This window comes from Vombatus ursinus, unplaced genomic scaffold, assembly GCF_900497805.2.
Source record: "Vombatus ursinus unplaced genomic scaffold, bare-nosed wombat genome assembly UNPS02014768.1, whole genome shotgun sequence".
Classification (NCBI taxonomy): domain Eukaryota; kingdom Metazoa; phylum Chordata; class Mammalia; order Diprotodontia; family Vombatidae; genus Vombatus; species Vombatus ursinus.
Window position 1 is genome coordinate 26,305,965 of NW_020954546.1, and position 22,110 is coordinate 26,328,074.

Below are 22,110 nucleotides of genomic sequence, written 5' to 3' on the forward strand. Positions count from 1 at the left end.
GACCTTATGTCAAAGAATTGTTTTCAAAGAAAAATTGAAAAAAAAGTAAAACCTATCAATATATTGAATAAATCTGACAATCTATACAATGTACCATACCATGGGTCCTCTCCATCAGCCTAGGAGTCAGGAGATGTGTCTTCTCATATCTCTTCTTTGGGGCCAAGCTTATTCTTTGTAATTTTGCAACATTTATCTTATACTGTTTTGTAGTGGTTCTTTCCATTTACATTATTTTCGTCATTTTGTATATTTTTCTCCAGCCTCTGTTCATATCCCTTGCATCATTTTGAGTAAGTCTTTCCATGATTCTCTGTGTTCATTGTATTCATTATTTTTAACTGATTTATTTTGATTTATCAACAATCACTTCCATATGCTTTTGAGTTTAAAATTTTTCTCCCCCTTCCTCCCCACCAACTTCCCCAAGACAGCGCACAATCTGATATCGGCTATACATGTACATTCCTATTAAACATATTTTCACATTAGTGATGTTGTAAGTAGAAATTACATCTTTTTTTTTTTTTACAACACAATAATGTCCCATTACATTCACGTACCACAGTTTATTTAGCGATTTCTCAATAGATGGGCATCAACTCTCCATCTTCCTCAATTCTCTGCTACTACCCAGTGCTGGTATAAATATTTGGGTGTATACAGATCCTTTCTTTTTATCAATTACTTCCTTGAGAGCAATATACCTGGTGTGATTCCAAATTATTTTCTAGTATGGTTAAATGACTTCCTAGCTCCCCTAACAATGTATTAGTTAGTGTGTCTGGATTTCTACAATTTCTATATTGAATATTCCCATCTTTTGCCATATTTGACAATTTGCAGGGCTTGAAGTAAAACCTCAAGGTTGGTTTAATTTTCTTCTTTATTTGTTAATAATTTGGAACATTCTATCGCATGGATTGGGGGCAGCTAGGTGGCACAGTGGAGAAAGCATCAGCTCTGGAGTCAGGAGGACCTGCATTCAAATCCATCCTCTGACACTTAGCTGCTGTGTGACCCTGGGCAAGTCACTGAACCCTGTTTGCCTCAGTTCCTCATCTATAAAATGAGCTAGAGAAGGAAATGGCTAAACCAGTCCAGGATCTTTGCCAAGAAAACCCCAAATGAGGTCACAGAGACTTGGACAGGACTGAAAGACTCAACAACATTGAATAGATGTTGATGATTTGCAGTTCTTTTGAGAACTGTCTGTTCATATATTCTGACCGTGCATTTATTGGGGAATAGCTTTGAATCTTATATATTTCTGTTAGTTGCATATATATCTTGGATATCAAACTCTTATCTGAGAAATTTGATACAAGATTTTTTTCCCAGTTGACTGCTTTCCTTCTTATCTTAGACACATTAATTTTGTTTGTGCAAAAGCTTTTCCATTTCAATCAAAATGATCTATTTTATCTTTTGTCTTTCTCTCTATTTCTATTTTTTCATGAACTTATCTCCTACCCATAGCTATGAAAGCCATGTATGTGATTTGTTTCTCTTGTGTCTTTTATGGTATAATTTTGAATATTCAGGTCACATATCCATTTTGAATTTTTTATGGAATATGGTATAAGATGCTGTTGGTCCAAGCCCATATTGAAGGAGCTGGGGCAGCGAGGTGGTGCAATGGATACAGCATCGGTTCTGGAGTCAGGAAGACCTGAGTTCAAATCTGACCTCAGACACTTGATATTTACTAGCTGTGTGACCCTGGGTAAGTCACTTAACCCCATTGCCTAACAAAAAACAAAACAAACAAACAAAAAAACCCAAACCATATTGGAGGAGCTAATGCAGAAAGGAAATGAACAGGGCAATGCACCTTGCTCTGGAAAGCTACAGGGGATGGTGAGTCACAGAGGAATAGATTGACACATCCATTTGATCAAAATTAATGGCTTCACAGCTGGAGGGGAGAGAGAAGGAAAAGGTATACCCAGAAGCAAGGGCTAGCTAGATTGTAGAGGAGATGATGGCCTGAGAGGAGGGAATGCTGGGAAGAATGGTGGCTGGGGCTTTCCTAAAGAAGTGGTCTGGTAGAGGTGGCCATTAATCAGGACAGGAGGGCGCCAGGGCAGAAGTTTGGGGGTGGGGAGGAGATGGCCAGAGAGTAGGCCGTTATATTAAATGGGAAGAAGTGCTAATGCTGCCCTTCCCCCTTTCTGGCTTCACAACCAGGAGTCATTGTGTGGAGTCTCAGGCATAAAGGATGTACCCATGCCAAAAGATCATTGCACTAGCAATGCCAACTCATCTATAGCCAGGTGGGTGCCAGAGGCTGGCTCTGCTCTAGGGTAGATAATGGGTTTTAACAACAGGGATGCCAGCTCAGGGCCTCTGCTTCCTGGCATCCTCTTCCCCTGCCCTGCCAGATACTGTCCAATCCTTCCCTTCATGTCTGACACCTGTCACACAGTGCTTCCCAGGGTGGGTGGATGGCAGTCATGAGCACTGAGCCTGCACCTCTGCACAGATATAATTTCCTTTTCAGGGGAGACAGGTTGATGCTGGGCCAGTGCCAATCTCTACCCAGAGTAGCAAATGAAGATGAAGAAGAAGATGGGCTGACCACATAGCTCCATTATGATTCTCTCCACATCAAGAGAAAATGAGGAAAGCCTCCAGCACATTGGGTGGATGTCCTTGTGGCAAATTTATGGGAGGCTATGGACAAGCATGGTATGGAATGGGTAGGTATAAATGGAATTGGTCTCATTGGCATACCCACATCTGAGAGTTCACAGGTCTGTCTAAGTATTTGGAAATGTGTTATTATGGCTTGTAGGAGTCATAAGAATGAAGGGGGAGGAGCCTACCTCTGTCTCCTGGCTGCTATCTAGGAAAGGGGAAGAAAGAAATAGGCCTTACTTGGCATCTGTGTGAGAATCTCCACCCCTAAACTTTTTATTATAACAACAACTCTGCGATTCTCCTCTCTCCATGTGCTGAGACAAGTGCAAAATATATCTGTAACAGATCCAGCTCCTGAATCCCTAACTTTTCATCCTTCCATTCAAACAGAGAAGTATTTTTAAAGATATTGAATAGTCTTAAATTTTGGGATGCAGGTATCCTAGATCCCAAGTATGGTCCCCAGCTTTATGTACATATGCTATTTATATTTTTATAACCATTTTCCCATTTTCCCCCACAAGACTGTGAGTTCCTTGTCAGCCCAACACTTAGCACCATGCCCTGCACATAGCAGATTTCTCAGTAAATGAAGAGGTCTTTCACCTCCATTAGAAGAGGGGTAAAATGCAAGCATAGTCACAGTCCTTTGTGGAAACTCTTCTTCTCATATTAATGATTTATCATCAAATACATTTCCCGGATTAACTTGAATTCTGACCAAATTTGGCTTTGGAAGATAGGGACAAGGGGGCATAGGGTGGTCACTGATTTCAGTGGCAGACGCTGGATGGGACTTTCTACGGTGCCTTCTTGGATGGGAAAGAAACATGTTTCTTGTTTGGTATATGTTTCTCTGTCAGGGGTTTTGAGCTCACTATCTTTCATGCTAGTGTGCATTCTTTCCCGTTGTCCTGAGTATACCCTGGAGGAGGTGGAGGCTTGGGTGTAGTTAAGTGAGTAGCTTTCTTCCTGAACATCAAGATGCTGGGGAAGTTCTTTATGCTTTGTCCCAATTATCTATTTATCTACCCTGCTTTACTTCCATCATGTGGGTGTGGGGATGGGGAAAGAGAGGGTAGTAATGTATCTAATAGTTAGCTGGGCTGAATTAAATAACTTAATAGTTTTCCTATTAGAGAGTAAGTTGGCAAGGGAGGAAGGGGAAGGGGCCCTTTTCCTCCCATAAGAATGCCAACAAGAGTAAAGCAAAAGACATTCTAGAATGTTTTCCTCCTGGTTCAGTTGTAGCAGAATTCACTTGAAGCCTTCCAAGGAAATACTCTTTCTACCTTATTTCAAGCCTTGGTCCCCACTTTTCTATCCTTGGAGCAGATTAGCTAGGAGAGGACTGCTTGGAAATTACCAAAGAGAAGGAAAACAAAAATTAAAAATAGGTAAGTTTTTCTTTCTAATTGGTTGCCCTTAGCCCACTGACTGCTCCCAAAATCTAAGCAGCTGAGACCCCCAGCACTGGACAGAATAAAGCCCCTGGTTATGCTTCATCAAGAACAGATCCTGAGCTAAGTAGCAGATCTAAGAGTGGCCAACCCTCTATAACAGGGCGTTCTGCTAGTAGCCCTGTGAAGGGCCAGGTGGGCCATGCAGCATCATCTTAGGGGGCAGCCTGGCACATTCTTGGGCTCCCACAGTGCTTTCTGGGGGATGGCTTTGAGCCCCCCCTCACTGTGGGGGGTACATCATCACCCCTTGACAAAGATTCAGTGTATTCTAGGGGTAGACTCCTTGAGAGGAGCCCCAAAGCTTCTGGGGGTAGTCATCCCCTTGACAAGGGCCCCAGGGCATCCTGGGAGTGGTCACCCCATTGACAGGGGCCCCAGGGCATTCTGGGAGTGGTCACTTCCTTGGCAGCAGCTCTGCTGAAGTGGGGGAAAGGTGGCATTGTGGGCACTAGAAAGCAACATGGTGCCTGACAGCGTGGATGAGCTCGTCTCCCTCGCGGGAAAGTCATAGCCCAGGCAGGCAGCTCGCGGACTCTGAGCCTTGCCCTGCCCCACCCGCACCTGGAAGAGGCGGGAGGAGGGATTGGGGCATCAGGCACTGAGGAAGGCGCTCGCCAGCCCCGACCGCGCAGGCGCGACCAGTAGCCGAGGCCCCCAGCTCTCGGGGCTGCGCAGGCGCACGAGCGGCGCCCGGCGAGTCCCGACGGCGGCGGCGGCGGCGGCGGCTGTGGAGGTGACGGCGGGGCCGGGGCGGGGAGCATTGGCGGCGGGGACAGAGCAGCCATGAGGGCCGGGCCCAGTCACCGACAGTGAGTAGTGGCTGCCGTGGTTGGGGGGACATCTGGGGACGGAAGCGGGGGAGAGAGGGCAGGCGCGGCCAGGCACGGGGCCGGGCTACAGCCAGGCGCGGAGGCTGGACGGCCCGGGCCGGAGTCGAGAGGAGGCAGCGGAGGGAGCAGGCTCTGGGTGGGGGGTGGCGACCCCCCATCTTGCAGTGCGTTGACCCCAGCGCCCCCCCCCGACGCTTCGGCTGGAGATGAGCGATGAGGGAGATGGGGCGCGGGTGGGGGAGTATTCCTGGGGGGAGGGGGAGGGCGCCAGGGGAAGAGGGTGCCATGGGTGTGCAGCTCGCGGGCCCAAGTTCACGTCCTGTCTCGGACCTTGGCCCCTGTGTGACCTTGGGCAAGTAGCTGCCCCTCTCTGGGCCTCAGTTTCCTCTGCTGGGAAATGAGGACAGTTGGGTTTGACGGCCTGGGGGGGAGGTCCCGACGATCTCTGGTCCTGATCCAGGATGGGAGTGGCTCGTCGCTGCCGCGCCACCCCCCCCCAACCCCAGCCGTCTGGGAACCTGTGGCCACCTGGAGGAGGGGGTGGGCGGGGCCCGGCTGCGGGACTGCCCCCATCCAAAGGTGAGGATGGGATGCGGGGAATGGAGGGAGGGGGCTGGGGGAGAGGCATCTCGCCGACGCTAATTGAGTGATTTTGATTCCTCTGTAAAGGCAAAGCGTAGTAGTTGCAGATTCCCCGAGAACTCGTGCATAGGCAGGGTGACTGCAGTGTGTTAAGTGATGAAGCAACTAATGCACCTGATACGTGGGTCTCTGGTGGGTTTTTTTGGGGGGTGGGGTGAGGAGGGGAGGTAGACGGGTGGATTTGGACAAAGGATGTGCTTTGGGTTATTAAGGAAAGAAAGGGAAACCTAAACCTAGCTTGCGGTGGTCCCGTGACCAGCTTCTCAACACCCTGTAGCACCCAGGTGTTCGTGTGACACAGTCCGAGTTTCAGTCAGATATGATGACTTAAGAAACGATAATCCAGAAGGGTCGCCCAGTGAGAGCTGTGCAAACATAATTTGGTATTTTAAAGTGGAAAATTGTCCCTCTGCAAAGGAATTCCTGATTACCTCAATTCAGGTTCAGCCCTCTGTTGGAGGCCACAGCAGCTGTGGATGGAAGCAGACTTTCAAACCCACTTTTTTGTTACCCTGTTGGTGGGAGGCTCCAGCATGGACTGGATCTCAAACAGAAGCAGCTGTGTAAGGGCCTAAGATGTTGCAGGCTCCTTGCTGAGAGGCAGGAAGAGCACAGAACATTGCTGGGGTGGGTGGATTTTTTTTTTTTTTTTGGTAGACAAAGCAGAGCTAAACCAGGTGCATCTTGAGTGAGAAAATGGCTTCCTGTCCTTTGAGAGAGGTCCAAATTTCCTTCTGAGCCCTACTGGTTCTGATTTTTTTTTTTTTAAGATTAAAATGGCTAAGGTTTTTGGAGTGTTCGGGAAATGAGTGTGTAAATTTACCTCTGCTGAGCCTTGGAGGAGTGGATGGAATGGATCCTTTAAAGATTTTCTGATAAGGAGAATGAATTCTTCTGTGTGGGGAGGGGTGAGGAGGAAGGTGGAGTGTGGAAAAGGTGAGTTGTCCTCTCCAAACTCAGGTTATCTTTAACTTCTCAATCTGGTAAAACATGTTTTACTTCTCTTCCCTGGAAAATTCACAGGGAGATATTTTGAACTTCTTCCTACAGTTCTTTAACCCATTATTTCATTCTTTGGCCACAGATAATCCCATTGTTAGGAGGTCAAATGGGAAAAGGAGACATTCCTTATCATTTATGTTACTTTTATCTTTCTGCACATCTCATCTCTCCTACTAGTCTAAACTAGGAGGATCGGACTGTCTTTCCTTCCAAGTTTAGCACAGTGCCCTGCATTTTGTAGGTGCTTAATAATGTTTGTTGGATAAATGTTATAGGTCACTTTATATAGTTGATTTAAAATGTGAGACTAGTTTATGATACTGTAGGGAATTTATGGTAGATGAAGCAAAAGGTCTTGCTTTAAAGGAAAAAGGTGGTTTAGGAAACACTTTGATAATTCCTTTTCTGTATTGGAAATTTCCATCAGGTCAGAGGAGTACATAAGTGTCAGATGAATTGTGTTGGAATGATATAAGTTTGTTCAGCTGTGGAGGGAATTTCCTGTCTCTTTTTCCTCTCTCCCCCTCCCCTCCAATAGATTGCTACTTTTGTGCAGATGATAAATACCAAATGGTAATCTTTTACTCAGAGGTAGACACTGTTTCCCTGTTACTTGTACAATCTCCTTGAAAATGTGAGGCTAGCTGGCTGTGGGATGTAGGGAAATGAGGACTTCCCATGAAGTCATGGCATACCAAAGATTAAATTAAATAATTTAAAGTTCATTAAGCCTTTCTTTATCCTGATAAAATGAATCATTTCCTTTAAAGAGCAAGTAATGCTTCATGGAAAACATTCTATTTAAAGGCTTCAGTTTGGTGTTTTCCTCTTTTACTAAAGACATTTGCATGAAAACAGAATCTTTGTTTCTTCAGAGTCCCTCTGATCTTCTGGCTTAATTCTCCTACTGAAGAGACCCCTTTGTGATATTTCTGCGGTGGCTAATTATTCTCTTTAATAATAATAGTACACACTGTATTTTTTGTTCACGATGCATTGCACTTGTATAAAGACAGCTCTAAGAACCTTAAAGGAAGGGATCCTGGAAGATTTTATTAAGAGTAAGGGAGAATAGGGCATGCATCTGATTTAACTAAGACCCCTTTGCAAATATATATATATTTTTTTAGAGCCCAGGTATGTTATTTGTCTGTGGAAGTTGGGGGAGGGTTGGTTTGGGAAAAGCTTGGATTTAAAGGCCAAGAATGGGAGGGAGGAAGGAGCTGCCGAAGTAAATAGAGCTCTGGATAGCCCCAGGCAGTTGGGGGAAATGAGCGAGTATGCTGGCCATGCACAGTTGTACAGAGCAGCAAAGAGAAAGACAAGGAACTTGGAACTTGGTCTGAGGAGAAAACCCAGAGATTTTGGTGTGATATCATGTGGGAGCTCTGAAAAGAGAATTCCAGCAGAAGTGGGGGTGGGGGAAGGACTAGAGTGAAATGTAAAGCAGCTTGATAAAGGGCTAGGATTGCTCGTTGTCTATACCAGAGATGAGCCCAGTCAGTCAGTAAACTTTTTGTTTTGTTCTGGCTAGGCAATGGAGTTAAGTGACTTGCCCAAGGTCACACAGCTAGTAAGTGTCAAGTGTCTGAGTCCAGATTTGACATTAGGTCCTTCTGACTCCAGGGCAGGTGCTCCATCCACTGTGCCACCTAGCTGTTCCCAGTAAACTTTTATTAAGGATCCACTGTGTGCCAGGTATTGGAAAAAGATAATCCCTGGCCTCAACAAGCTGCCAATCTAATGAGTATGAAATCACTGTAATGTTGGTTCCTTCTTTCTGCTCGAACTTAATAAATGCCTATTATGTGAGAAAAACCGTGCTAGGTACAAAGAATTCAAAGACAAAACCGAAACAGTCGTTGCCCTCAAGGAACTTAGTATTGAGGGAAAGGACATGCACGAAGACAAGTAAATACAAAATATCTAGAAAGTAGATACACAGTCATTATAGGGGAGGGCCCTAGCAGCTAACTAGGTGCTAATGGGGGGGATAGGCATTTTACAGGAGGAGGCTCTTAAGATGAGTTTTGAGTGAAGGATTTCTGTGGGTGAGGTGGGGGGGGGCATTAAAGCTTTCAGCCTGCAGATCGAATGTCCTGTATAGAGAACAACAAATAAGACCCATTTTGCTGGAACATAGAGTGCACGGAGAAGAGATATGGTGAGTAAGCCTGGAGACATAGGCTGGAGCCAGATTGTGAAAGGCCTTAGGAGACACACAAAGCAGTTTGTTTTATCCTAAAGGCAAGAGGCAGCCACTGAAGCTTCTCGTTTGGGGGCCTTGGCCAGACGTGGTCAGACCTGTGCTTTGGGATGCTTCGGCTGCTATATGAAGACTGGAATGGAGGAAGGAGAGAGCAGGGAGACCAGTTAGAATTGCAGTAGTAATCTAGTCAAGAGGTGATGAATTCTCCAACTAGAGTGGTCGAGTTGTGAGCAGAGAGGTTATGGAGGTAAAATAGAAAAGAGTCGGCCACTGATTTATCTGAAGGGTAAAGGGGAGGAAAGATTTGATGGTGCCAGGTTGTGAACCTGGGAAACTGGAAGGATGGCAGTTTCATTAATAGAAATAAGGAAGTGAAGAAGAGGGGAGGATTTGGGGGAAAATAATGAACTTTATTTTGGATATTTTGAATTTGAGTCACCTTTGGGACATCTAATGATGGTTCTGATAACAATAATAATAACACTAAGTCACGTTTATATAGTGCCTTTTGTGTGGCAGGTACCGTGCTCATAGCTTTACAGATATTCTCTTATTTGATCTTCACTACGTGGGAGGTAGGTGCAATTATCCCCATTTTATGCTGTGCAAACAGCATAAGTGACTTGCCCAAGGTCACATAGTTGGTAAGTGTCTGAGGGCTGGATTTGAACTCAGGTCTTCGCGACTCCAGGTCTAGTGCTTTATCTAGTTGGACGTATCCAATAAATAGGCTATTAATGAAGCAAGAGTGGAATTCAGGAGAGACTAGGGCTGAGTATATAGATAGATAGATAGGAGAGTCATCTGTATAGAGTGATATTTAGACCATGGAAGCTGATACAATTAAGAGTTGCTGAATTATTAAGAAAAATGTTGAATGCCTATTTTTGTATATTCACTTCCTCTCAAGGAATCTTTATTCCATTCTAGTTAGAGGTGTATCTTAGGTTAGAATTTAGGATAATGAGGTATAAAAATTGAACACTATGTTCTCTTTTGTTTAAAAATACATTTATTCTAAGTGGGGAAATATGGAACCAGAATAGCCTAGTAATAAACTGGCTTTCTGAAGTACATCCTTGGCCATTTTGCCTGGGCGGGGCGAATGTTCATCTTAAGATTAATTAAAATGACTTATTTGGTGGCTGGTTGTTTTCTGTGAGCTCACCCTGAAAATAAAAGCGTGAGAAGCATGAAATAATTTAAGTTTGAATCAGTAAACCTCCATTTTTGCTTCAAGCTGAAACTGAGTTTATAATATTTATTCTCAACTTCTCATTAAAACCAGTAGGAATCAGCATACTAGAAGACAAAAAGAGAGTAGCCTGAGTGCTCTGTTCTACACTGTGCCTCCTGCGCCCCCTTGGAGGAAGAGGACTCTGGGAATGCCTGTCCACACTCCAGGTTGTTGGGGAGAATTGAAGGGCCTCTAAAAGGAAACAGAAACAAGGCTTCAGGTGGAGAAAAGGGAACTGAGGTAAAGAAGGGGAGATGTGATCCTCGTCCAGTTGTTGGAGAGATGTTATGCAGAGAATCATGGAAGAGGAAGGAGCAGCTGTAAAATTAGAGCTTAAAACAGATTGGAGGCTCTTGGTGAAGATGAGAGAGAGCTGGATGTTTGCAGAAGAAGAATCTGCTTGTCCTCCAAAGAAGGATACAGGAGAGCTACAGAAACTATCAAGAGAAATATTCAGAAAGGGGCAGAAGGAGAAGAGAAAAGGGGTACTATTTGGTGATTCTCTGCTCAGGGCTACTAGCCAGCTATGTTTTGTGGTCTTCACTTGGCATATATTCAAGGTGAAAGAGAGCCATCCATCCAAACGTTAACAAAATGGGTGACCACTCTCTATTTCTAGGGATTTGCATGGGTGCAAATGTCACTTCCAGAAGGAACCTAAAAGCATGGCCAACTTTTATAAAGTTTTGTGCAATAAACTGAAGGCCGGAGGGGTACAGGTTGTATTTTCCTCCCTGTTGCCCATTGAAGGTAAGGGATGAAAAGAAGACAAGTTAACTTTGGAAGCGAGCAATTGCCTAAGAAGGTGGTGTTGGAGAATGGGCTTTGGACTTCTGGGTCGTGGCTTAAAATGCTGGAATGACAGAAGTCTGGTCAGACATGGAGGACAAGTAAAGGCTGAGAAGAATCTGTTTGCCAGGTGTCTTACAAATCTGATCAAAAGGATTGTAAACCAAAAGGATAACATGTAGATTCTATAGAGAATAACTGTGTGGAAGAATAGTAGTTGAGACACCCAGAAGTTCACAAGGGACAAAATTCAAGAAAGTTGTCAGTCGTAAAAACTCAGAACTTAACTTCCTCCATACCAATACTCAGAGTAAACATCAAGCAACGGCAATTGGAGGGCCTAATTCAGGGAGGTAGCACTTGGGAATCACCTATGCTAAAGAAATCACAAGGCCATTCTCTATCCCTAATCCTGCTCCTGTAAGGAAATCCAGGAACCAGGGGAGGAATGATGGAGTATTTGGGTGAAGGTCAAAGAAAGGAGCAACAGAAGAGATTTTGTCGTTGGAGTGTACCATACATTACTTAGCCAGAAAGAGGGGGTAGGTGGGGAGTTTGGGAAAGATCACAAGCCAAGCACAGAGGCATGAGAGTCCATAGTGAGGGGAGATGTCAGTAATCCAGATGTTTGCTCGAACTCTGCCAAAAGCAGAGCATTTACAGTAACTTGTTGATTTGCCTTTAGTGATAATTTTTTCCAAAGGGGGTTGCTGAGGTAAAAATATTGGTGATAGAGAAGTCCAGGAGTGGCCTGTGGATACAAAGGGAAACAATTCCAGTGAAAACAGAAGGGATTTGTCTGAAGAGACTGATATGAGTGTCCAAGGATCTTCCTGACCAGTGTAGATTATTGAGAGAATGAAGATGATAGTGGGGGCAATCTGCCAGAGAAGACAGGATGGAATGGGATCACTTGTGCATAGAGAGGGGTTTGTCTGGGCAAGGAGAAGGGCCAACCCCTTCGTGTGTGATAAGGGTGAAGGAGGAGATGTTGGGGAAGGCATCTGAGTAATGTGAGATGAGGAGAAGAGAGTGTTTTGGCCTTAATTTTTTTCTGTGAAACATGAGGCAGGGTTCTCAACTGAGAAAGTGGGGGGGAGGAGGAGCCATGGGAAGTTGGAGGAGGGATGCAAAGGTTTGGAAGAGCCGCTATGGAGAGTGTGCTGGGTGATGAGGAAGGTGTCAAAGGGTTGCTTTGCTACAGTAAAGGCCCAGATGAGCTTATGGAACACGTTGGTAGTGATGCTGGTCAGCAGGGCTTCTTGATTTTTTTTTCTGACTTTGTTCAGCAGCACACGAATAGGATCAAAAGCCATGTTTGGCGAGAGCTATCAAAGGCTGAGGCTTTTCAGGGCAGTATTGGCTATGCAGGAAGAGGGCAGGGGCTCCAGAAGAGGAGTTGAACTGGTTCATCAACAGATTAAAATGGGGAAAGGAGGAGAATGGCGCCAGGACAGAGGTGATGGCCTGGAAAGGAACTGAGGGGTGGAGGAGAGATTGGAGCTGGTGATGAGAACCACCACCTCAAAGAACCAGCTTTGAGATCCAAGGCAGAGGCGGAATGACAACAGATTGTGATCAGATTAGGACATTCAGACTTAGCAAACATAGAAGTTGAAACACTTGTGGGTAATGGGAATATCAAGCATATGACCCTCTTTGTCTAGCTGGGGTAGGGTGGAGGTCATAGGAAATAAGTAGCTTTACTGTCCGTGAGCTGATGGTGTTTGAGGGAGTTTCAGTGTGTATGTCCAAGTCCCCGAGTCTGAGGGCAGGAGTTGGGGAGTTTATCCAGGTTTTGGCCAAGTTTTGAATGTATTAAGGGATCAAATGGATTCAAAACTTGTGGGATGACCAGTGCAGAATGATCCTTAATGTTTCCCATGACCAGGTGGCCAGAAGGCTCTTGTGATATCCTCCAGGGATCTGTGCTTGGTCCTACATCATTGAACATAGTAATCAATGATTTAGATAAAGATGTAGGTGGTATTCTCATCAAACACAATTGACGGGAAGCTGGGTGAGATATCTTGACAGGGTCAAGAATCTTGACAGGCTAGAGCACTGGGCTAAATCTAATCTAAATAAGTTGTGATTCAGTAGGGCTGACTGGCAAAATCTTGCACTTGGAAACAAAAAAATCACCTTCACAGATAGGAAGCAGGGGAGGCAAGGATAGACAGGAGACAGTTCTGGTAAAGATGTGGAAATTTTAGTAGACTACAAGCTCAGTGACTCAGCACTGTGATAGGGTGGCCAGAGAAGGTAATGCAATCTTGGACTGCAGTCAGAGGCATGGATGGCTTCCAGGAACAGGGAGGTGATCCTCCTACTCAGTCCTCATCTGGCATATTGGGTTCAGATCCGAGTACCAAGAAGAATATTAATAAGCTGGAGAGCATCCAGAGTAAGGCAGCCAGGATATAGGATGCAGAGCCTCGAGGCCGTGTCACAGAGAGGAGAGCTTGAAGGAACTGGGCGTTTTTAAAAATGTATTTTATTTTTTCCCCCAATTACATGTTAAAACAAATTTTTAACATTTGTAGGTTTGTTTTTGTTTTTTAAGTTTTGAGTTCCAAATTCTATCCCTCCCCCCCTTCTCCTCCTCCCTGTGATGGTAAGCAATCAGATAGAGGTTATACATGTGCAATCATGTAAAACATTTCTATAGTAGTTATTTTATATAAGAAGACTTGAATAAAAAAAAAAGAATGACAGAAAAGAAGTCTGCATTCAATCCACAACTGTTCTTTCCTGGTGGCAGATAGTATGCTTCATTAGTGCTTTGGGGTTTTCTTGGATATTGTGTTGCTGAGAATAGCTAAGTCATTCACAGTTCTTCACTGAACAGTGTTGCTGTTACTGTGTGTAATGTTCTTCTGATTCTGTTCACTTTACTTTGCATCTGTTCCTGTAGATCTTTCCAGGTTTTTCTGGAATCATCCTGCTTTTCATTTCTTATAGTACAGCACAATACTATTCCATTACAGTCATATACCACAGTTTGTGTAGCCATTCCTCAATTGATGGGTAACCCTTCCATTTCTAATTCTTAGCCACCACAAAAAGAGCTGCTATAAATATTTTTGCACACATAGGTCCTCCCCCCCTCTTTTTTTATGTCTTTGAGATATAGACCTAGTAGTGGTGTTGCTGGATCAAAGGGTATGCACTGTTTTATAGTCCTTTGGGCATTTTGAATCTGGAGAAGATTTGGGTAGAGCGCTTGGTCTTATCCCAGAGGAAAGAACATGGAGCAAGGGGTGAATCTGGATAGAGGCAAATTTATATTGATGTCAGGAAAAACTTCCTTGTGGTTAGAGTTCTCTCACAGTGGAATGGACTCTATGTCTAGGTCTTTGAGCAGGGTGTATTCTAGTGGGAATTCTTTTATGTATGGCTTGGACTAGGTGATTATGGAGATCTCTTCTAAGTCAAGTTCTATCATGAATCTGATCCTGCAGCAAGTGGTACATACACCCAGGCTTCTTTCTTGACTTGACCTGGAAGTTTGCTGCCCTCAGAATTGTTTTGGTCTTCAGCAGGCTATCTCCAATCACCTACATTTGCTCCTACTCAAAACAATAATAGCTTATGGAGCTATATGATACTTTCCTTCCAACAGTCATATGAAACAGGGCTGGGTTTTGATCCCAACCCTTAGAACTGTACAAAAAACCCCACAAGTGTTCATACAACTCTTAAGTGAGGGAGAACTAACTCCTAAAGAGGCCCATTCCATTTCTAGGTAGTTATGATTGTCTTCATTTTACTTAAAGTGAAGCTGAGACGCCGAGACACCTGAATAAGCTTCTCCAGGGTCATACAGCAAGTGTAGGAACTTGGCAAGACTAGTGGTTGTTTTTTTTTTCCTTAAATACAGAAGCAAAAATGACTGTGACTTCAAAATTAATGAGAGAAATAGGGTTGCACATTTAAAGAGACAAAATTGAAGGATAAATGATTAAAGAGATAGATGTTATTGTCAAAATGAGTAAGGTAGGAGATTTGCCTATGGACCTATTTCAACAGTCCTATCCACTGCGGTTCATGGATCCGACTTGGAAAAGCACTGCCCTGAAAAAGTGTCATTCTTCAAACGAAACAGGCACTTATTGATGTAGTAAAGAACTGGGCATAAAGTACTGCCCGTTGAATTGTGGTGCGTGTTGCTGAGCTGTAGAAACTATGTGCATGAAAAATTCAGAAAAGTATGGAAAAGACCTCTATGAACGGAAACAGAATGAAACAAACAGAACCAGGGAAACATAGTACACTAAAATTAAAGAATAAAAGAAATCTGAAACTTCATGTTTCGTAACTGTGATGACCTGGCTTCGTCTCAAAGAAAGGAGAAAATGCACCTTCCTCCATTATTACAGAAGTGTGGGACTGTGATTGAGGAATGGTTGCACATGCTATCAGATTTTCCTAATGTGTTAGTTTGCCTGATTTGGTTTTTCCCTCCTTTCATTTTAAAACATTTTGTTCAAAGCGATTTCTACCCATAGAAGAGATGTATTCAGAAATGAAGGTGATATAAAAAGTCAAGACATCAACAAAAACTTTAAAAAGAATTCAGGAACCTGCCTTGCGCAATGGTCAAAGTGATCATTTGGAGGGGAAGAAATGGACCAAGAGTATTGCAAGATTGGACATGAGGAGTATTGGCGAAATGATGATAGCATAATGAATTTATTTTTTTAAGGAGCTTAGTTAATCTTTTAAATGTCCAAAATGTTCCAGAACTGCCACTGATTAGAACTTTTGAAATGCTAAAACAGAATGAGTCCTAATTTTCATTCTCTTCTGCCTTCCGAGTCTTATTGCCTGCAAATAATATTATGTTTATTGTTTTTTTTAAACAAATATAATACCAAGTTAAAAGGAGGAGATGATTGTTTGCTCTAGAAAGTGCAAGAGGCAGAATAAAAATTGAGTTTGATGTAGTAGCATTGGAGAGAAGAAACTGGAACAAAACTGGCTTGTGTTATCTGTTTCCCTACATGGAATCAGAGCATTTCAGATCTGCAAGGGACTTTAACCAAAATCTTCATTTTCTAGAGGAAGAACTGGGGACAGAGAAGGGAATGTGACTTTCCTAAGGCCATTTAGCTATTAGAGGCAAAGCCCAGGTCTCCTAGTGTTGCTTTTACTGTATCATAGACTCTGTGACCTCAACACCAAAAAACAAGTAAATAAATGAAAATAGAAGAAATCGGATGCAGAGGTTGGATGCATTTTCCAGTGAAAGTAACACTGGATTTGGAGTCAGTGGGCTGTACAGAATGTGGTTTTGTAGTATAAACATAGGCCTCTTGTGTTTTCTGAGATGTGTGCAGAGATCCTGACCTTCTGCACTATATTGTTTTTAATATTTACTTGAACAGGAAACCTGGTATTTTTCTAAAATCTCTCTCCCTCCTCCCCTTCCCCTTTAACCGTTTGGAGTGCTTTCTGCTTGGTATTCACATGAATTTAGAAAAGCCAGTTTGCCCTCTTTCTGGAGAAGTTATATTGGGACTTCTCCACTTCTGTAGACTCATTTTTCTCTTTCTTAGCAGTGCACAACTAAGAAGTCTGAGCCTGGGAAGCCTTTCATATCTTTAACCTTTATCCCTAGTCCCTTCCTAATCTTAAAACTGATGAGCATCTAAAGGCAGATTACTTCTGGGAGATTGGGTAAAAAAGTCTTTGTGGGTAGAATGTTGGTGGAGAAGAAGACTTTAAAGAAAAGCTCCAGAAAAATAATTAATTGTTTAAATTTATTTGGTAGCTTTGTTACCACTGCCTGCTTCCCCAAACGCAGAGATGGGGAAAATTCAGGTTCTTTTAAATGGCTCTACTTTGCTTAGAAATGTAGATGAATACCTTAGTGCTTCATTGAGTGCTTTGTCCTGGCTTTTGTCATGTTATTCCCTGGCCATTCTGAAGGCCTTAGCCCTTTTTGGTCCGTGGATTGGTCTTTAAATGGGTTGTTCACCTTACCTTCCTTCTCAATAAACTGCTGTCATTTATATGTAGCTGTCACCATGGATAAGACCTGTAAGCCTGGATCCAGGAAGACCAGAGTTCAAATCCAGCTGCTGACACTAGCTGTTACTTAAGTCACTTAAGTTCAGTTTGCCTCAGTTTCCTCAGCTGTAGAATGGGGATAATAACAGCACCTACCTGGAAGGGTTATTAGGATCAAATGAGATAATATTTCTAAAGCCAAGCTTAGCACAATACTTGTTTTTTTCTTTTTTGTGAGGCAATTAGGGTTAAGTGACTTGCTCAGGTTTACACAGCTAGTAGGTGTCATGTGTCTGAGGCTGGATTTGAACTCTGGTCCTCCTGACTCCAGAGCCGGTGCTCTATCCACTGCGCCACCTAGCTGCCCCTTAGCACAATACTTGACACATAGTAGGTGCTACAGAAATGTTTATTCCCTCCTTCCCTCCCAACTACCTCCCAAGCCCCTACATGGATCAGTTTCCAGTAGTAAGGGAAGTGTTTCATTTGTCCACTGATTTGGGGGGATGTCAGAATCCTGTGCCAAGTCTGGCTGAGCTTTCTGTTCTAGAGATTGCTGCTTAATGGGCTGGTTCTGGACAGTCTGAATTCTGGGATTAGAGAGTTCTTTAAAGTGTGCTGAAATTTGTGTACTTCTGCTTTCAGGTGAATCTGGACCTGAATTGGGACAAATTTATTTAGAAAAATGATTGTGATTATTAGGCAACTGAGCTTGGTCCTATTGATAAATAGTGTTTGCCTCTGCTTGGCACCTTCATATTGATACTGACTCTTTCCTGGGAGAGAATCTGAATCCCCTTGTCAGTGTTTCTGGGGCCTCTTATCTTCCTGTACCTCATCCTTCTACCTCTTTCTGATCCAAAGAGACATTCCATTTTTTTTTTTACCAGTTCCTAAGCCAAGACTTCACATTTTCTTCAAAAATTCTAAGGTAATATAGGGTAATTTATGTTCTCCTGGAATCTACTCTATAAAACTGAGAAACTGGAAAAAATCTAGTACTTGGGTTCTTAACTTTTTCTCTGCCATAGATGGGTTGGTAAAGCCTGTGGACCTCTTCTCAGAATAATCTTTTAAAATGCAGACAATAAAATAGGTAGGATTGCAAGGGAAATCAGCTGTATTGAAATCATTATCAAAATATGTTTTTAAATTCAACGACTCTAGGTTAAGAACCCCTGATCTAGTGGGTGTTGGGTTAGAAAGAAAGAAGTTCTCCCACTCTCCTCCAGAATAGTATTGAGCATCTGCTTACTTTGGGTAAATGACTTTTAGGTGCAGGTGGGCTCCTGAGTCTCTCTCGTCCTTTGGTCAGGACGCCATCAGAACAACACCGGTTAGTTTCTCTTACTGCGTCTACAGCCTCAGTTGGCTCTTTCCTGGTACTGAAGGTAACTTCTTCGTGGCCATTTTCATGTTTCCTGCAGCGGTCATGAGTTCAGCTACCCTTAGAAGAGTGAGAGGACTGAGGACGTTTTCTGTAAACGATGATATTATGACATTAAGGTAACAGGTCCAGTCGGAGTTGTTCCATCTCCATTTGTGACAGAAGTACGCAAGAACAGGAGAACACAGCCCTTCCTTTTAAAAGGCTGGCTTCATTGGCTTTTGGAGCCCTCCTGTGTAGCTCATGTAGTTCATTTGGGACTGACCCGGGGGAGCCCCAGACAGGACTCTGCAGTAGGTCAGTGAAATGACCTCAGGTTTGTCTTGCATTTGTGCTGTTCCCATTAGCCATCAACACCGAAAGCACCAAGGACGAGGGACTAGAGGCCTTGGGCCCTGCTCCTCGTAGCCCAAGTAGTCAGTCTCTCGTTCTTTCCTCCGGTCTGGCCTTTGCCCGTCTCGTCGGTTTTGTGAACGTGTTGTTGCTCTGCAGCTGGAATTTAGGGTGGTGGCTGAAATCCTTGCTTTCTTCTCTTCTAGGCCAGCACCTCTCCATCATCGCTCCCCCTCTCCACTCCCAGGTGATCTTCCCCTCCTTGAATCTGCTTGGATCTATCCTGGCACTCATCTTGTTTTCCAGTCATTTATTTGTGGGTTCTGATTTCCTATATTAGGTCACAGGCTCTTCGAGGGCAGGGGCTGCCTATCATTTCATCTTAGAGCTTTAAGAAATGTTTGACTTGAGCTAAAGCACTTCCTTGGTTAATGGTTCCATAACCTAAGAGAACAACCCCTGGGGCCTCAGAGACAAATGACTTTGCAAGTCTGCAAGTTCTCCCCCACCCTCCACCCACCCAAGGCAGCCTTTGCTGTTACCTACCACAGAAATGGTCACATAGAAATAGCACTGGGGGCCAGTTCTGATCTTCAAACTTATTAACTGTGGGACTTTGAGCAAGTCACTTAACCTCTCTGAGCTTCAGAGTCAGTCATGTAACACTTATGAACCACCTGTCATGTGTCAGACAGTGTGTGCTAAGTGCTAGGAATACAAAGAAAGGCATGAGACAGGCCCTGCCCTCAAGTTGCTTACAATCTAATGGGAGAAGATTGAAAGAGGAGGGTTGGGGGGGGGAGGTTACCAGGCTGCCAGGAGGAGATGATCTGAGGGGGTGAGAGTTTCATATTTGATTTCACCTTGTAAAATGGTGAGTTTCTGGCAATCCTGAAGTCCAGGAAAGCAGCCAGGTGGGCAGTGATGAGGTGAATTCCCAGAGGGTAGAATGGAGGATGGGAGAGCTCTGGGCCATCTAACCTCTGACACAGGGTTGCTGAAGAGGGTGGAGTTTGAGTTGATGCCATCTTGCAGAAAGCTAAGGTTCTGGAGTTCATGAAGTCCAGGAAAGCCTCACTTTCCTTAACTGTAAAATGAGAATGATAATCCCTGGATATTATTGCAATATGCTGAGCACAGTAAAGAGAAAATAACATTCCATTTAGAAAAGAAGGAACTAGAGTTTAATTGTGGCCATTGTTTGCTTGTCTCTTTGAGTCCTTCAAGCCCTAAGTATTCCATCCTCTCATATCTCACAATACTGTCATAAACAAAGTGCTTTGTAACCTAAAAGCGCTTTATATTGCTATTGTTATTACTCATGTTACTCTACGCACAGTTGTGTAGATAACTTATACTCTGGCTGTATTTCTCTTAAGCTTACTCCACTAATATATTCCCTACCTTACTACCAGCCAAGTTGTCACACATGATGTTATTTTAGCAAGACAGTTGTGTAGATAACTTATACTCTGGCTGTATTTCTCTTAAGCTTACTCCACTAATATATTCCCTACCTTACTACCAGCCAAATTGTCACATATGATGTTATTTTAGAAAGACAGAAGAATGAATGGGTTGGGGCCTACCACCCCTCTTTGGTTTTGCTCAGTGTCTGCTGATAGTTTGCCTAACAATGTCCTTTGGCCAGTGCCCGAGGGGCAGAGCCAAGATGGTGGAGTAAAAGCAGTGACTTGCTTGAGCTGTCCCCCAAACTCCTCCAAATACCTATAAAAATGGTTCTAAATAAATTCTAAAGCAGCAGAACCCACAAAAAGACAGAGAGAAACAAATTTCCAGCCAAAGACAGCTTGGATGGTTGATTAGAAAGGTATGTCACGCCGGGTGGGGAGAAGAGCCCAGTTCGGTGTGGGCGTGCAGGCCGCAGCGAACCTGGAGCAGGCCTCAAAGGACTGAATCACCAGCAGCTGTGGCGGTTTCCAGACTTTTCAACCCACGAATGCCAGAGACAACTTGTAAGGTCAGTGGGAAATGTCTGTGACTACGGTGAGAGAGAAGCTAGGTCTCAGCTGCAAGTGCTGAGCTCGGGCTGAGGCTGCCTCCTGAGCTTCAGGACCACAGACTGAGGGGGAATCGAGTGGCTGATCAGAGGGGGATTGCAGCAGGGATCCCTTTGCCTGTGCTGAGGCAGGAATCTCTTGCTTTGTTCGTGCTTGGATCTGGGTCACAGTTCTGGGTGGTGGTCCTGGGACGAGGAGGAGCGCTGGTGTGGTTGAGCTTGTAGTGGCTGTGGAGAGGAAACCCTCCTTACAGTTCCAAGACAGAAAAGAGTACCATAGAACAGAGCACAGGCCAGGAAAGGAGTAAACACCTCACCCTTGATCTTAGTACCTTGGAAGAACTGAAAATTTACAGGTCCCTAGAAGTATATCTGAAAACAGCTGCACAAAACCCCTGAAGCTTGGGACAGTACATTTTCCACACTGGAAACAGACTCCTACCTTAACAAAGAGTTTATAACTCAAGTAATTGGCTGAGATCATGAGCAAGCAGCGCAAAAAGAGTCAGACTATATTATCTTACTTTGGTGACAAAGAAGATCAAAACATACAACCAGAAGAAGACAACGAAGCCAAAGCTCCTACATCCAAAGCCTCCAAGAAAAATATGAATTGGTCCCAGGCCATGAAAGAGCTCAAAAAGGATTTTGAGAAGCAAGTAAGAGAAGTAGAGGAAAAACTGAGAGTGATGCTAAAGGAGACCCAAAAAAAATACTGAAGAAAATAAGACCTTAAAAAATAGCCTAACCCAAATGGCAAAAGAGGTCCAAAAAGCCAATGAGGAAAAGAATGCCCTAAAAAGCAAAATTGGCCAAATGGAAAAGGAAGTCCAAAAGCTTACTGAAGAAAATAATTCCTTAAAAATAAGAGTGGAGAAATTGGAATATAGGGACAATTTGAGAAATCAAGGCGCTGTAACACTAATCAAAAGGAATGAAAAAATAGAAGAGAATGTGAAATATCTCATTGGAAAAACAACTTGCCTGGAAAATAGATCCAGGAGAGAGAACTTAAAAATTATTGGACTATCTGAAAGCCATGATCAAAAAAAGAGCCTAGACATCATCTTTCAAGATATTGTCAAGGAAAACTGCCCTGATATTTTAGAACTGGCGGGCAAAATAGAAATGGAAAGAATCCACCGATCACCTGCTGAAAGAGATCCCCAAAGGAAAACTAGGAATATTGTAGCCAAATTCCAGAATCCCCAGGTCAAGGAGAAAATATTTCAAGCAGCCAGAAGGAAACAATTCAAGTATCGTGGAAGCACAATCAGGATAACACAAGATTTAGCAGCTTCTACGTTAAGGGCATGGAGTATGATATTCTGGAGGGCAAAGGAGATAGGCCTACAACCTAGAATCACCTACTCAGAAAAACTGAGTATAATCCTGCAGGGTAAAAAATGGTCATTCAATGAAATAGGGAACTTTCAAGCATTCCAGTGGAAAAGACCAGAGCTGAATAGAAAATTTAACCTTCAAATACAAGACTCAAGTGAAACATGGAAGAGGTAAACAGGAAAGAGAAATCATAAGA

At 43.6% G+C, this 22,110-nt stretch overlaps 1 protein-coding gene across 1 annotated transcript in view; it reads left to right on the forward strand.

Annotated features, from left to right (window-relative positions):
* Window positions 1-4,844: 4,844 nt before the first annotated feature.
* FAM222B (family with sequence similarity 222 member B) overlaps window positions 4,845-22,110 on the forward strand; it is a 68,523-nt gene continuing 51,257 nt past the window's right edge. The window contains exon 1 of the mRNA XM_027862312.1: window positions 4,845-4,915. The gene's annotated coding sequence lies outside the window, so the exon portion shown is untranslated. The remainder of the gene's footprint in view (window positions 4,916-22,110) is intronic.